Raw genomic sequence first — 15,595 nt, 5'->3', positions numbered from 1 at the left:
ATTCCTACACACCACTCTTCCTTATTTAACCCTGCATTGTTATTTTTATTTTTATTTTTAGTTTCTTTTTGAGAGAGAGTCTCACTCTGTTGCCCAGGCTGGAGTGAAGTGGTGTGAACTTCCTGGGTCCAAGCGATTCTCCTGCCTCAGCCTCCCCAGTAGCTGGGACTCCAGGTGTGCACCACCATGCACAGATAATTTTTGTATGTTTAGTAGAGATGGGGTTTTATCATATTGATCAGTCTTGTCTCCAACTCCCGACCTCGAATGATCCACCTGCCTTGGCCTCCCAAAGTGCTGGGATTACAGGTGTGAGCCACTGCACCCAGCCTCCTGCATTGTTGATTAATTGATTTATATGTCTATGACCCATCCCGGAGCCCCCATCTTTAGAGCAAGATCCTAGAGGGAGCATAGTATGGTGTTTGGCTGTCAAGACCTTCTTTCCCCAACAGTCCATGCCAGCACACCCTGGGGATTCCATAAACACCTGTACTCCTGAACCATTTATTAAATCTCTGTGCATGCCTAGGGCAGGGCCAGGTCCTTGAAGGAACCCATTATTTAATAACAATCTATAGATTCTGGAGCTGCTGGTGGCAGGGATGCTTTCTCACAGGTCCCCTGGGCTTCAGGGAGGGAAGATTTTCAAGAAGATTAGGAGATGAATGTGTTTTGAAAGACAGTACAGTTAGCCTTGACTGCAAATTGGACATTTTATTGCATTTGTCTGATGGATAATCACAGATAAAGACTTTGATCTTTATCCCCCTGGAAGCAATAAGAAAAAGGCAGGAACTCTGTGTACTATCTTTTGTTCCTTTTCTCTGCAGTTCTGGGAACATCGAGCCTATTAAAATGCTCAGAAGAATCTCTCCTTGTGCTCTTAAATGTTGCTGGGCGTTAACCGCTCAGTTGGTCGTTGTCTGGACAATACCATGATAAGAAGGAGACAGGGGAGGGACTATGAAGCTCTTCTCTCTCAGCAGAAGGACTAATGGATGGGGAAGAGCGAGAATGTTGAAAGGGAAGAAAAGGAAGACTAGAGGATTAAATGCTGAGTCTCCTGGAAAAGATCAAAGGGAAGAATTACAACAGCTGTGTAGCATGGCCATCCCAATGAATGCAAAAGATCAGATTGGGCCTTTATTCTTCAGACACGAGATGCTGACTGTGGCCCGGGTTGGCAACACCAGGACCTTTTACTCTTCAGAAAGATTCTCCTTTCATGATCAAACCAAGTGAAACATTCCACAATGAAACTTGAGAACTGACTCAACAAAAAAAGGCATGTGGAGAAGCTGAAATGGAATTCAGGGAGTGTGGTAGTACAAGATGAATACATCTTCCCTCCCACGATGTATTTAACTGACTCCACTGGCTATTGAATCACTATGTTTATTGATCATGTTTATCAAGGGCAGAAAGTAACTTTCACTATAAAATGAAGAGCGTATTAGGTCTTATTTATCCTTACTAAGGAGTTGGCCAAACACCAGGTCCTTCAAGGCTTGAGATGAAGTAGGGTGCACTAGAGCGGATGTGTGCAGGTGGTACACATGTGCACCGAGGTGCAAGCACACAGGACCCATCTCTCCTAGGCGGGTGGGCTACGCTGCTGAGCCACAAGTGTCTGACCCTGTTTGGACAAAGAGACTTAAATGTATCCAAAGAGGATTACATGCAGAATCATTTCATTGTCATGTTAACTTGTGGGATACTTTATATGATTAGTTTTAAGTCTAATACTTTTAAAGTCTTATTCTGTGTCTTTATTTCCCCATTTATATGTATATTGTGTATATATGTGTATATTTTATATACACATATATATATATATAATACTTTAAGTTCTGGGGTACATGTGCAGAATGTGCAGGTTTGTTACATAGGTATACACATGCCATGGTGGTTTGCTGCATCCATCACCCTGTCATCTATATTAGGTATTTCTCCTAATGCTATTCCTTCCCTATCCTGCCACTCCTGCTATCCCTCCCCTAGCCCCCCACCCACCGACAGGCCCCAGTGTGTGATGTCCCCTCCCTGTGTCCATGTGTGCTCATTTTTCAATACCCACTTATGAATGAGAAGATGTGTTTGGTTTTCTGTTCTTGTGTTTTAATGTAACCATAACATTGTAACTAGCCCAGACCTCACTTGACGTTTGAAATGCCCTGTGTGTACGTATGTATGCACATGCAAGCATGTGTTTGTGCGTGCACACATGCATGTTGAACACAGCAGCGAACGGGTCTTAAAGGGAAAGGAATTCTATGTTGAAAATTAAGCTACATAGAATGTAGTAAGAATTGCCAGTTTCACTCACCAACCCTTTTTTAATTTTTCAATAGCAGCACAAACCCCATAGCAATTAATTCTATACCTAGCCACCAGAACCACAGATATACCCAATGCAATGTGTAGCAGTAGCTAAAACTTTTGGAAAGAAAACAAACTTCTAAGGTTGCCTGGTAATCAGGTCCCTCCTCTAACATGATTTTGAATGGCACATGTAAAAGAATGACCTCTAGTGGTTAGATGCCAAACCTGCAGTGTTTAATTAAGAACCAGATCTTAATGGGTGGGAGTGGGACTGTATTCAAGCAGTTATACAAAGTAGCCTGAGGCATCCTAATAGAGAACACACACCCACCCAACTTTCTCTCATATACTGTGGCAATTATACTGGGAGACATCAAAGTTCCCATATCTCATAGAAGCCTAGAATTAGATCAGGGGCTTGTAGCTTCTTTCTCAATGTAACACTATACACAGTATTACTTTCAGTTGCTCATGCTTCTGCTTAAAAATTCCCAGTTACTAAATACATTGTACTGGTAATTTATCTTAGTTTTATTTTCTTCCTGCATAATAATAAACTCTCTTTTTCGTTGAGGAATAATTTTCTCATGTCTCTAATTTAGGGAAAGGGAGTGGGAGATAGAGTGTAGAGATTATTCTGCATCTCAATTTGGAAGTGAAATGTGGAAAATCTCTTCCTCTTCCCTTGCAGCTAAAAGCGAAGCTCATGAACTAAGAGTAAGTAGTCATCTTCCTCCCCAAGAACTCAAAGCTGGAATGAGGCGGTTGGTGACTGATAGTGGCAGTTAGGTGCATGCCCAAAGGAAGTATCTAGAAGTAGAGGCAATCTCTAGCAGGTTTTGCATTGGTTATGTCCAATACATCTAGCATACTATGCATCATTTTCAGGCCAGAGTATTCATCCAGAACTGTATTATTTCTTTATTCTACCTCTTTTTAAAGCCTGGTCTTTCAGACTCCCAACATTCTATAGTATCCCCATAATTTTATTGCTTAGACAACCAAAGTTGTTTTCTCTTGCTTGCAACCAAGAATTCGAATAGACCAGTCTATGTCATCATTGGTATACACCTCCTTATTATAGACACTCCCATCAGACCTGATGCTACCTTCTTCTGCAATGTGATATTCCTTTGGTATAAGTTGAAAGTCTTAATGTGTTCATATTATTTTTTAAAGCCTTGGTGTCTCTGTGCTAACATTTCTACATAGAAGGAAAATCATTTATTAAAATTTAAACAACTAGAAGACAATTGCTCAGCTATTTAATTAATTTGGGGTGGGATGTCCTGTTACTGTTTTTAAACCCCCACTTTGAGGTGAGATAAGCAAAGAAAACAAAAATGTGCACACTGGGCAATGGGATAAAAATAATAACCTGAGACCTCTGTGAGTGGGATGTATTTCCTGCATAGACTTCTATACAGGTATATTTCCCTCTCATATAGACTTCTATACAGGTATATTTCTCTTATAGACTTCTATGCAGGCATATTTCTCATAGAGACTTCTATGCAGGTATATTTCCATAAAGACTTCTATACAGGTATATTTCTCTCTCATATAGACTTCTATACAGGTATATTTCTCATATCGGCTTCTATACAGGTATATTTATCATATAGACTTCTATACAGGTGTATCTCTCATATAGACTTCTATACAGGTATATTTCTCACTCATATAGACTTCTATACAGGTATATTTCCCTCTCATATAGACTTCTATACAGGTATATTTCCCTCTCATATAGACTTCTATACAGGTATATTTCCCTCTCATATACACTTATATAAAGGTATATTTCCCTCTCATATAGACTTCTATACAGGTATATTTCTCATATAGACTTCTATACAGGTATATTTCTCTCTCATATAGACTTCTATACAGGTATATTTCTCATATAGACTTCTATACAGGTATATTTCTCTCTCATATAGACTTCTATACAGGTTTATTTCTCATATAGACTTCTATACAGGTATATTTCTCTCTCATATAGACTTCTATACAGGTATATTTCTCATATAGGCTTCTATACAGGTATATTTATCATATAGACTTCTATACAGGTATATCTCTCATATAGACTTCTATACAGGTATATTTCTCACTCATATAGACTTCTATACAGGTATATTTCCCTCTCATATAGACTTCTATACAGGTATATTTCCCTCTCATATAGACTTCTATACAATATTTCCCTCTCATATACACTTATATAAAGGTATATTTCCCTCTCATATAGACTTCTATACAGGTATATTTCTCATATAGACTTCTATACAGGTATATTTCTCATATAGACTTCTATACAGGTATATTTCTCATATAGACTTCTATACAGGTATATTTCTCTCTCATACATACATATCCAGAGTGATACATCTTTAATTCTTTAATTCCCATTGTACAAAAACAATATTTACTTTGAAAATCAACAATATTTAGTAGGTCAAAGGATACAAAGTTGTAGACATATGGGATAAACAAGTCTAGAGAGCTAAATGTAAAACATGTGGACTATAGTTAATAAAATTGTTTGTGTTGGAGGTTTTTGTCAAATAAGTAGAGTTTAGCCATTCTCATCACAAAAAGGAACTACATGAGATGATAGATATATTAATTTGCCTTAATGATGTAACTATTTTTCTACCTATATGTATCCCATGACACATACTACACACCTCAGATGGGCACAGTAAACTTTACTTAAAAAAAGAAAAGAAAATCAACAATATCCAGAGCTGTCAGTGTAAAACTATTTTGTTCACAATAGTATACTTACTTACTGTCCACTCCCCCAGCAAAATAAACTTGAACATAGTAGATTTTATGATGTTTTACAGCAAAGACAGGTTTTAAGATGCTTCTGATAGCCAGAAAACAAGTATAAGCATAAAGGGCTTTGCCTGATTCTTCAGCTTACCAGTGTTTCCATGTGTTCCCTCTTCAGTTCTTCAGAACTGAACAGCCTCTGAACATCTCCCTTTGCGTAGGCAGTGTATTAATTGCTTTCCAAAGACAATGTTCCAACCTGTCCAACATAGTAAAACTCCATCTCTACTAAAGAAACAAAAATTAGCTGGGGGTAGTGGCACATGCCTTTAGTCCCAGCTACTTGGAGGCTGAGGCAGGAGAATCACTTGAACCTAGGAGGCAGAGGTTGCAGTGAGCCGAGACTGCACCATTGCACTCCAGCCTGAGCAATGAAGCGAGACTCCATCTCAAAAACAAAACAAAACAATGTTTATTGGAGATATCCATAAATCTTCTGTAAACCTGTCACATATTTTAGCAAAGCCTTTAGAAGCAGTCGATCAAATATGACCAACTTTTTTGTGGCTGGATCTTACTACACATGCATCAGAAACACAAAATAGTCACCATGAACATTTGTAGAAGTTAGGATCAATTAGAGTTGTTTGGAGAAAAAATGGCCAAGAAACTCTAGTGAACTTACAAGCAGGAAAAAAAAATGCTGAGATTATTGATGGCAAGAAATCAAAGTATCAACCCACAGAAAGCAAGAGGGAGTCAGAGTACATAAAAATGGACCCTTATTTCCTGGACCATATTCCTCTGGAGCAGTGTTTCAACACACACATAAACAAATACCCACAAGTAATACTTACCCTCATGTTGGGTAATCTTGACCCCATAGACACACACACACACACACACACACACACACACACACCATACCCTTAAATCAGTTTATGTCCTGACATTTCCCTACTTTTGTTATTATGAAGGAATAATTTACACACAACGAAGTACACAGATTTTCGGTGTACAGTTGGATCTGTTTTTACACACATTTTAAGGTTTCTCCTGGCTCTCAGGCACTCTTTCATAGGCACTGAGATTGTTAGCCATAAGTAAAACAAATCCTATGATTTCAAGAAACTTACATTCTAGCAGAGCATGCAGATGGCAAACTTATAAATATACAGGAAAATAGGCTGTAAGTCAGGGTGAAAAAAGTGAAGGATGCATTATTCACAAATGGAGTTAACGGAACTTCTCCTCAATAAGATGACATTTCAGCATTTCTGAGAGGAGTGAAGGATTGAGCCATCCAATTCTCTAAAGAGGGTAAACACAGGCAGAAGAGAATGTATACACTAATGTTTCCATCACCCAAATAAGATATAGAACATTCCCAACACTCCAAAAGATTTCTGTGCCCTTTCCAGTCAGCCCTCTCCTCTACCCAGATAACTACTATTCTGATTTCTTCTATCATAGATTAGTTATGCCTATTTATAAACTGTATATAAATAGAATCATACATTACATACTTATTTGCGTTACTCAGTGCATTTTACTAAATTCATTTTATAGCTCCCTAGTGGGTTGCAACCCAGTTTGAAAAACAAATTGATTTAACATATACCATACATCAGATTGACTTGGTGGACTTTAAAAAATGGCAAATTATCAGCCCCCTACAGAGATTCTGATTAAAATGTAGATTACTGGGCCCACTCCAGATCAATAAACATACATCCTAGCGTGGTGCTGTAGGTTGTTCAAAGACTACACTCCAATATGATTTACAGCTGAGTTTCTCAATCACTCTAAACAATGCTTTCACCATGTCCCCACCTCTATCCCAGCTAAGAAATACAATGACTCCTTGTTTACTGCCTACTGAATCAAGCCAAGTGCCCTTGTCAGACATGTGAAGGCTTCCATCAAAGAGCGTTGCTTTCCTGGCTGAAACACCTTCCTGTTACTCAGCAACAGCGATGAGAACCTTGCCTGTTTAGTGACCCCCTCCTGCCCAGTCATCCCTCCACTGCAGAATCGAATGTTAAATTTCTACTGCATTCAAGAACCCATCAATGCTTGTTAAGTTGAATGACAGCCTCAGATTTATATTCCCTGGAAACTGTGTTGGTCATGGGTGGATCTGTGAATAATAGCTAAGTCTGTGAGGCATCACAGGTTCATGCAGAGGTAGATTGATCAACTCGTGTTGTTAAGTCTCCTCCACGAAATTGTGTTCTGTGCTATTTCTCTTTTAAAGGGAGCATTCGGGGCTCTACCACCTTGTTAGAACATTGGTACTATGTGGTCTCCTGGGTATATCTGGGAACAGATTGGCCTCATTTCTCCTTATGCTTTCTCACTCTGAAAATAGGAGGAAACAAAGGCTGAGTTATGGTTGAAACAAAAGTTATAGAAATATATCATTAAAGGCAGGAAATAAGGGGTAAAGAGAGGAGGATGGTAAATTAAACGAAACCTTCAATTTCTATTCTTTGTGTAATTCTCCTCTCTCTGACCCATACAAAACACTGTACAAATGCATAGTTATCTTGGTTAAATGCCCTTTCTGTGTTATATTTATTAATTTCTTTATTCTTTCATTTATTTAACATACATTTTTAAGTTTACCCTGGCTCTCAGGTACCTTTGTAGGCATTGAGATTGAGATTGTTAGCCATAAGAAAATAAAAGCCCCTGCCTTCAAGGAACTTGCATTTTAGTGGAACATGTAGGTAGTAAACATATAACTATACAGCAAACTATAAATAAGGGTGAAAAGGGAAGGATGCATTATTCACAAATGGAGGTAATGGAACTTCTCAATAAGGTAGCATTTCAATATATCAAAGAGGGCTGAGAGATTAAGCCATCCAACTCTCTAAAGAGGGCAAATGCAGGCAGAAGAGAATTGCAAAGGCCCCAACGTGGACGCCTTCTTCCTGTGTTTGAGCAATAGCAAGGAAGCTGTTGTGAGGCAGGTCAGAAAAGTATTGTGGAAGTAGAATATAAAGGGACCTTTGGGCCATTGTAAGAACTTTGGTATTTATTATGAGTCAGCTAAAATAGGGTTTTGAGCTGAGACACATGTAACATATTTATGTTTTTATAGATTTACACTTACTACTGTGTTGAAATAGACTAACAAGCAGAAAGAAGGCATTGGGGCAGCTATTATACAAAGCCAAGTAAACAGTGTTGGTAACTTGCAACAGGACAGTGAGATTAAAAATAGTAGGATTATGATTATATTCTGATGATGGCAATGACAAGATTTGTTGAAGTGTGGGGTGTAAGATAAAGAGGATATCCCAGGATACTCCCAAGGCTTTTGGCCTGAACAACATGAGATATGAGGTTACCATTTACTGACACTATAGAAGGGTTGAATTGGAAGAGGGTCTGGGAAGTCATTTTTAAACACATTTACCTTTTACGTATCCAAACAATGATGTCCAGAAGACAGCATATATAAAACTGCAGCATTCATGTGACATGTTTAGTCAGAGATATAAAGCTTGAATGTCCATTTATGGATAGCATATATATGTTTAGGAAATATTTTTATAGATGGCATATATATATTGGATTTGCCAATTTATAGACAGCATATCTCTCTCTATATATGTCATCTATAAATTGACAAATACAATATATATATATGCCATCTACAGATACATATGTATGTGTATCTCCATGAGATTGGATGGCTGTGCAAGGAGAAGGAACAATGTCTAAGCACTGAACTCTGAGCTCTTTCCAATATATGGCTGTCAGAGAGACGTGGAGAAACAAAGAAGACAGAGAAGAAATGTTCAGGTATATGAAAGGAAAACCAAGAGGAAGTCGGATCCCGGAAGCCAAGTGAAAAGAGGATTTTAACAAGGCCCGTGTGATCAAACAACGATGTCAAATGCTCCTGATAGGTTAAGCAAGATGAGGTCTGAGAATTAATTACTTAATTTCAGAACATAGAATTCATTAGTAATTTTGACAAGAGCACATTCAGTGGATTTAGAAGGGATGACATCCTCATAGAAATGGGTTGAACACTGACGTGAAGGAGAAAAATTAGAGACAGGTTTTCTGTCTGAGAGTTAGAAACAACTCTCTCAAGGAGATTTGCTATAAAGTGGGTAGAGAAATGACAAGTAGTTGAGCTATATGAACACACACACACACACACACACACACACACACATATACATGTCATCTTAAATAAACATGTAGCACATCTGTGAGCTCAGGAAATAATCCAGTTGAGAAAGGAAAGAGCTGAAGATGCATGAGAGAAGTGAGGGAGTGAAACATACCCCTGAAGTGATGTATTTAAGTAGGTGACAGACAATGAAATCTGGAGCACAGGGGAGGTGCTGGTCTTGGAAGCACGGATAACTCACCTATTGGACCAGGAGGGAAAGGGGAATGCATGGACACTGATGTTGCACATGCGGTCAGGGGAGCTGGCAGAAGTTTTCTTCTCGTTGCTACTGTTTTTTCCATGAGATAGAAACTAAGGTCATCAGCTGAAACTGACGATGGAAAAGGAGGTATTGGAAGAGCATCAGAATAAATAAATCCTCTAGAATTAGACTGTGAAAGGATTAGGGAAATGCAGTAGGATTTCTAGGCATCACTGAGGGCCCACGGGAGGATAGAGTCATCGGAGTAAAATGTGAGTTAGAACTTCATCTGAGTTCATCTTTATTAGCCCCATCTTGCAGATGAAACAGACCCACCATGTGATAAAATTGTCAGAGATCACATAACAAGCATCAGAGATAATCCAGGTCCTAGTTCACGGTTTCTACCTACACGCCCTTGTGTTCTGTCCTCAGTGTCACGTGTTTTGGTTTGCTCCTCTAAGCAGATCTAAAACCCCTCCTGGACGGTGGTGTGTCTCCTATGCTACCTGAGACTTTCACAGGGCCTTATACTGTAGAGGATATAAACTTACTTAATTCCATTGTTGATGTCTTTAGCAAGTGTTTATTTTCTGAGGATCAGAATTGTGACAGATGGTAAAGCATACCAGGTCTTATTCCCTTGGAGAATGCTATAAAGTGACTATCCCCTAATTAGGGAGAAAATGAATCTAGGGAAAAGAAAATGTACATAAGCAAAAAACAACAACAACACTAACATGAGTGATCACCCCTCCCTCACCTCTAAGATTTTGTACCCAGGAGGCAGAGAACTCAGTTAAATGAGAGGCCTCTTTGTTTTAGATGAGAATAGCAGTGGAATATTATTTTATCAAACTTGTAATCATAAAACATTATAGCTGGGAGGGACTTTTTGATTGTCTTATGTACAAAAGAAGTCCAAAAATGTTAGCAAAGTGCTTAATTGTCATTGATAGAAAACAGCATTGGAACCTATGATGCCAAATTTTGCCTTACAAAATCAGAGAGATGGACCAAAAACTAAAGATGTTCTCCCTCTGCCCCTCTAGGTAGCCTGACTGCTTTGCTCTCTCTCTCTCTCAGGCTTGGGCTTGAAGGAGTGAATTAAGATGATGCATTTCTTTCTCTCTTTTTTTGCTTTCTTTTTTCTTATTTGTAAAATGTGTGGGGTACATGAGAAATTTTTACATATATATACTTTTATATAATGTATAGTACTCAAGTCAGAGTATAAATGTCCATCACCTGAGTAGAATACATTCTATAGTCATCGCACTCTGCTATCAAACGTTGAACTTCCTCCTTCCATCTTACTGTGTGTTTGTACTCTTTAACCTTCTTCTCTTCATCCCCCCCTCTTTTCTTCATTTACTCTTCCCAGTCTGTTATCAATTTTTCCAATCTATACCTCAATGTGTTTAAAGTTTCAAAATTCCCACATATAAGTGAGAACATATAATATTAGTCTTTTTGTGCCTGTCTTATTTCACTTAAGATAATGATGTTTAGTTCTATCCATATTGCTGCAAATGACAGCATTTCATTCTTTTCATGGCTGAGTAGTATTCCACTGCATATATATAGCACATTTCCTTTGTCCATTCATCCACTGGTAGACACTTAGGTTGATTCCATATCTTTTTATCATGAGCAGTGCTGCAATAAACATGTAAATTCAGGTATCCCTTTGATATACTGATTTATTTTCCTTTGGGTGGATACCCAGCAGGATGGAACGGTAGTTCGTTTTATTTTTTGGGAGAAATCTCTACACTATATTCCATAGTAGCTGTACCAGTTTACATTTCCACCAACAGTGTATAAGAGTTCTCTTTTCTTTATATCTTCACCAACATCTGTTATTTTTGTCTTTCTAATAATAGCCATTCTGACTGGGGAAAGATGATACCTCATTGTAGTTTTGATTTGCATTACCTTGATGATTAGCAGTGTTTAGCATTTTAAAAATATAATTATAGGGCATTTGTGTGTCTACTTTTTAGAAGTGTATAATCATGTTTTTTGCCCACTTTTTGGCGAGATCTTTTTTTATTCCTGCTTTCCTTTTGAGTTTTGGTATATTCTGGATATTAATTTCCCAGTTGGATAAATACTTTGCAAATATTTTCTCTCATTCACTAGCTTGTCAGTTCATTCTGTTGATTATTTCTTTTTCTGTGCAGAAGCTTTCTTACTAAATTAAGTTTGATTTGCCTATTTCTGTTTGTGCTGCCTGCACTTTTAAAGTCTTATTCACAAATTTTTTGCTTAGACCAATGTCCGAGAGAGTTTTCCTAGATTTTCTTTTAGTATTTTTATAGTTTCAGGTCTTACCTTTAAACCTTTTGATTCTTTAAGAGTTGATTTTTGTATATAGTGAGAGATGGGGGTACAGTTTCATTCTTCTGCCTGAGGCAATCCAATTTTTCCAGCACCAATATGGTACATTTCTGAGATCTCACAAGAGGAAACATTTAACTTCATCACACCAAATTGCGAAAATTAAACTCTAATGCATCCATTCTCAACAGATGGTCTGTCAAGGTCTTCCAGATTACAGATGCAAGGGACCTTCATAGTATTAATGTTAGAAGAAGAAGGAGAAGGAGCAGAAGGAGAAGGAGAGGAAAAAGGAGGAGGAGGAGGAGGTGGGGAGGAGGGAGAGGAAAAAGGAGGAGGAAAAAGGAGGGGAAGCGTGAGGGAAAGGACAAGAAAACAAAGGAGAAGGAAGAAGAGAAGACGATGATCAAGCTTTCTTCTACCTTTTGAATAATTTACTCATGGAATTGAATAAAAAGTTCACCAGGCTTATCTTTACTTGTGTCTCAAAAGAAAGTCAGAACAGTTCTTTCCATCCAACCTGCCTGCATTTTTTTGAAGCTGATTAAAATATATTTTTAAAGCACCTACTAATTCAAGGGCTGACCTAAACATGGGACTCATAAGAATGAGTTTCCACATACCCTAGTGGCTAAAAACATTGTCATTAAACTAAATAGACTTGGGGCTAAGCCCCATGCCACCATTTACTTTCTCTGTGTCCTGGGCAATTCCATTTACTTCTGTAAGTTTCATTGTCTGGGAAATAAAAATAATGATATTGTAATGGTCATTGGTTCTATTCACTCAACATTTCTGGTTCTCTCACCTTCTAGGCACATGGTTAATTATACTTCCTCCCCTTTGAAGTTATATGTGATCCTGTGACCTGCTTTACCAGTGAATTGTAAGTTGTAGAAGCTTTAAAACACCTTGGCAATATTAGCCTCACCCTTTTCTCTTCTAGCAGGCCTATCAGTGATATTTAAAATGGATGGTGGCTGTTCCATTAGCCTGGGCTCCTGATATGGTTTGGCTGTGTCCCCACCAAAATGTTACCTTGAATTGTAGTTCCCATAATCCCCATGTGTTATGGGAGGGACCAGGTAGAGATAAATGAATTATGGGGTTGGTTTCCCCCATCCTGTTCTCATGATAGTGAGTTAGTTCTCAGGAGATGTGATCATGTGATGGCTTTATAAGGGGCTTCCCCCTTCACTGGGCACTCATTTCTCTCTCCTGTCACCAAGTGAAGAGGATGTGTTTGCTTCCCTTTCCACCATGATTATAAGTTTCCTGAGGTCTCTCCAGCTCTGTGGAACTGTGAATCAATTAAACCTCTTTCCTTTGTAAATTACCCAGTCTCAGGCAGTTCTTTATAATAGCAGTGTAAGAACGGACTAATACAGTCCTTCAGTAGGTGTGATGGAAAAGGCCCATGATAGACATATAGCATAAAGTAAGAAATGATTGTCTTTTTTTTTTGAGAGAGAGTCTCACTCTGTCATCGAAGCTGGAGGACAGTGGCATAATCTCGGCTCACTGCAACCTCCACTACCTGAGTTCTAGTCATTCTTGTGCCTCAGTCTCCTGAGTAGCTGGTTCTACAGGCATGAACCACCATGCCCATCTGATTTTTGTATTTTTTTTTTATTTTTTATTAAATTATAGGTTTTGGGGTACATGAGCAGAGCATGCAAGACAGTTGCGTAGGTACACACATGGCAGTGTGCTTTGCTTTTCTTCTCCCCTTCACCCACATTTGGCATTTCTCCCCAGGCTATCCCTCCCCATCTCCCCCTCCCACTGGCCCTCCCCTTTTCCCCCCAATAGACCCCAGTGTTTAGTACTCCCCTTTCTGTGTCCATGTGTTCTCATTTTTCATCACCCACCTATGAGTGAGAATATGCGGTGTTTCATTTTCTGTTCTTGTGTCAGTTTGCTGAGGATGATGTTCTCCAGATTCATCCATGTCCCTACAAACGACACAAACTCATCATTTCTGATTGCTGCATAATATTCCATGGTGTATATGTGCCACATTTTTCCAATCCAGTCTATTATCAATGGGCATTTGGGTTGATTCCAGGTCTTTGCTATTGTAAACAGTGCTGCAATGAACATTCGTGTACATGTGTCCTTATAGTAGAACAATTTATAGTCTTTTGGATATATACCCAGTAATGGGATTGCTGGGTCAAATGGAATTTCCATTTCTAAGGCCTTGAGGAATCGCCACACTGTCTTCCACAATGGTTGAACTAATTTACACTCCCACCAACAGTGTAAAAGTGTTCCTTTTTCTCCACATCTTCTCCAGCATCTGTTGTCTCCAGACTTTTTAATGATTGCCATTCTAACTGGCATGAGATGGTATCTCAATGTGGTTTTGATTTGCATCTCTCTGATGATCAGTGACGATGAGCATTTTTTCATATGATTGTTGGCCTCATATATGTCTTCTTTCGTAAAGTATCTGTTCAAATCCTTTGCCCACTTTTGAATGGGCTTGTTTGTTTTTTTCCTGTAAATCTGTTTGAGTTCTTTGTAAATTCTGGATATCAGCCCTTTGTCAGATGGGTAGACTGCGAAAATTTTTTCCCATTCTGTTGGTTGCTGATCCACTCTAGTGACTGTTTCTTTTGCCGTGCAGAAGCTTTGGAGTTTCATTAGGTCCCATTTGTCTATTTTGGCTTTCGTTGCCAATGCTTTTGGTGTTTTGTTCATGAAGTCCTTGCCTACTCCTATGTCCTGGATAGTTTTGCCTAGATTTTCTTCTAGGGTTTTTATGGTGCCAGGTCTTATGTTTAAGTCTTTAATCCATCTGGAGTTAATTTTACTGTAAGGTGTCAGGAAGGGGTCCAGTTTCTGCTTTCTGCACATGGCTAGCCTGTTTTCCCAACACCATTTGTTAAACATGGAATCCTTTCCCCATTGCTTGTTTTTGTCAGGTTTATCAAAGATTGTATAGTTGTATGTATGTTGTGTTGCCTCTGGTGCCTCTGTTTTGTTTCATTGGTCTATATCTCTGTTTTGGTACCAGTACCATGCTGTTTTGATTACTGTAGCCTTGTAGTATAGTTTGAAATCTGGTAGTGTGATGCCCCCTGCTGTGTTCTTTTTGCTTAGAATTGACTTGGCTATGCGGGCTCTCTTTTGGTTCCATATGAAGTTCATGGTGGTTTTTTCCAGTTCTGTGAAGAAAGTCAATGGTAGCTTGATGGGGATAGCGTTGATTCTGTAAATTACTTTGGGCAGTATAGCCATTTTCACAATATTAATTCTTCCTAACCATGAACATGGACTGTTTCTCCATCTGTTTGTGTCCTCTCTGATTTCGTTGAGCAGTGGTTTGTAGTTCTCCTTGAAGAGGTCTCTTACGTTCCTTGTGAGTTGTATTCCAAGGTATTTTATTCTTTTTGTAGCAATTGCGAATGGCAGTTCGCTCTTGATTTGGCTTTCTTTAAGTCTGTTATTGGTGTAGATGAATGCTTGTGATTTTTGCACATTGATTTTATATCCTGAGACTTTGCTGAAATTGCTTATCAGTTTCAGGAGTTTTTGGGCTGAGGCAATGGGGTCTTCTAGGTATACTATAATGTCGTATGCAAATAGAGACAATTTGGCTTCCACCTTTCCTATTTGAATACCCTTTATTTCTTTTTCTTGCCTGATTGCTCTGGCTAGAACTTCCAGTACTATATTGAATAGGAGTGGTGAAAGAGGGCATCCTTGTCTAGTGCCAGATTTCAAAGGGAATGCTT

The 15,595-nt window shown here is 38.6% G+C and overlaps 1 long non-coding RNA gene across 1 annotated transcript in view; it reads left to right on the top strand.

Annotated features, from left to right (window-relative positions):
• Positions 1-15,595, top strand: part of LOC144578474 (uncharacterized) — a 137,935-nt gene that overhangs the window by 24,098 nt on the left and 98,242 nt on the right. The window lies entirely within an intron of this gene.

The sequence above is a fragment of the Callithrix jacchus genome, chromosome 12 (assembly GCF_049354715.1).
Source record: "Callithrix jacchus isolate 240 chromosome 12, calJac240_pri, whole genome shotgun sequence".
In the NCBI taxonomy this organism is placed as follows: domain Eukaryota; kingdom Metazoa; phylum Chordata; class Mammalia; order Primates; family Cebidae; genus Callithrix; species Callithrix jacchus.
Note: the sequence above shows the minus strand (reverse complement) of the source record. Positions and strands in the feature narration are given on the sequence as shown.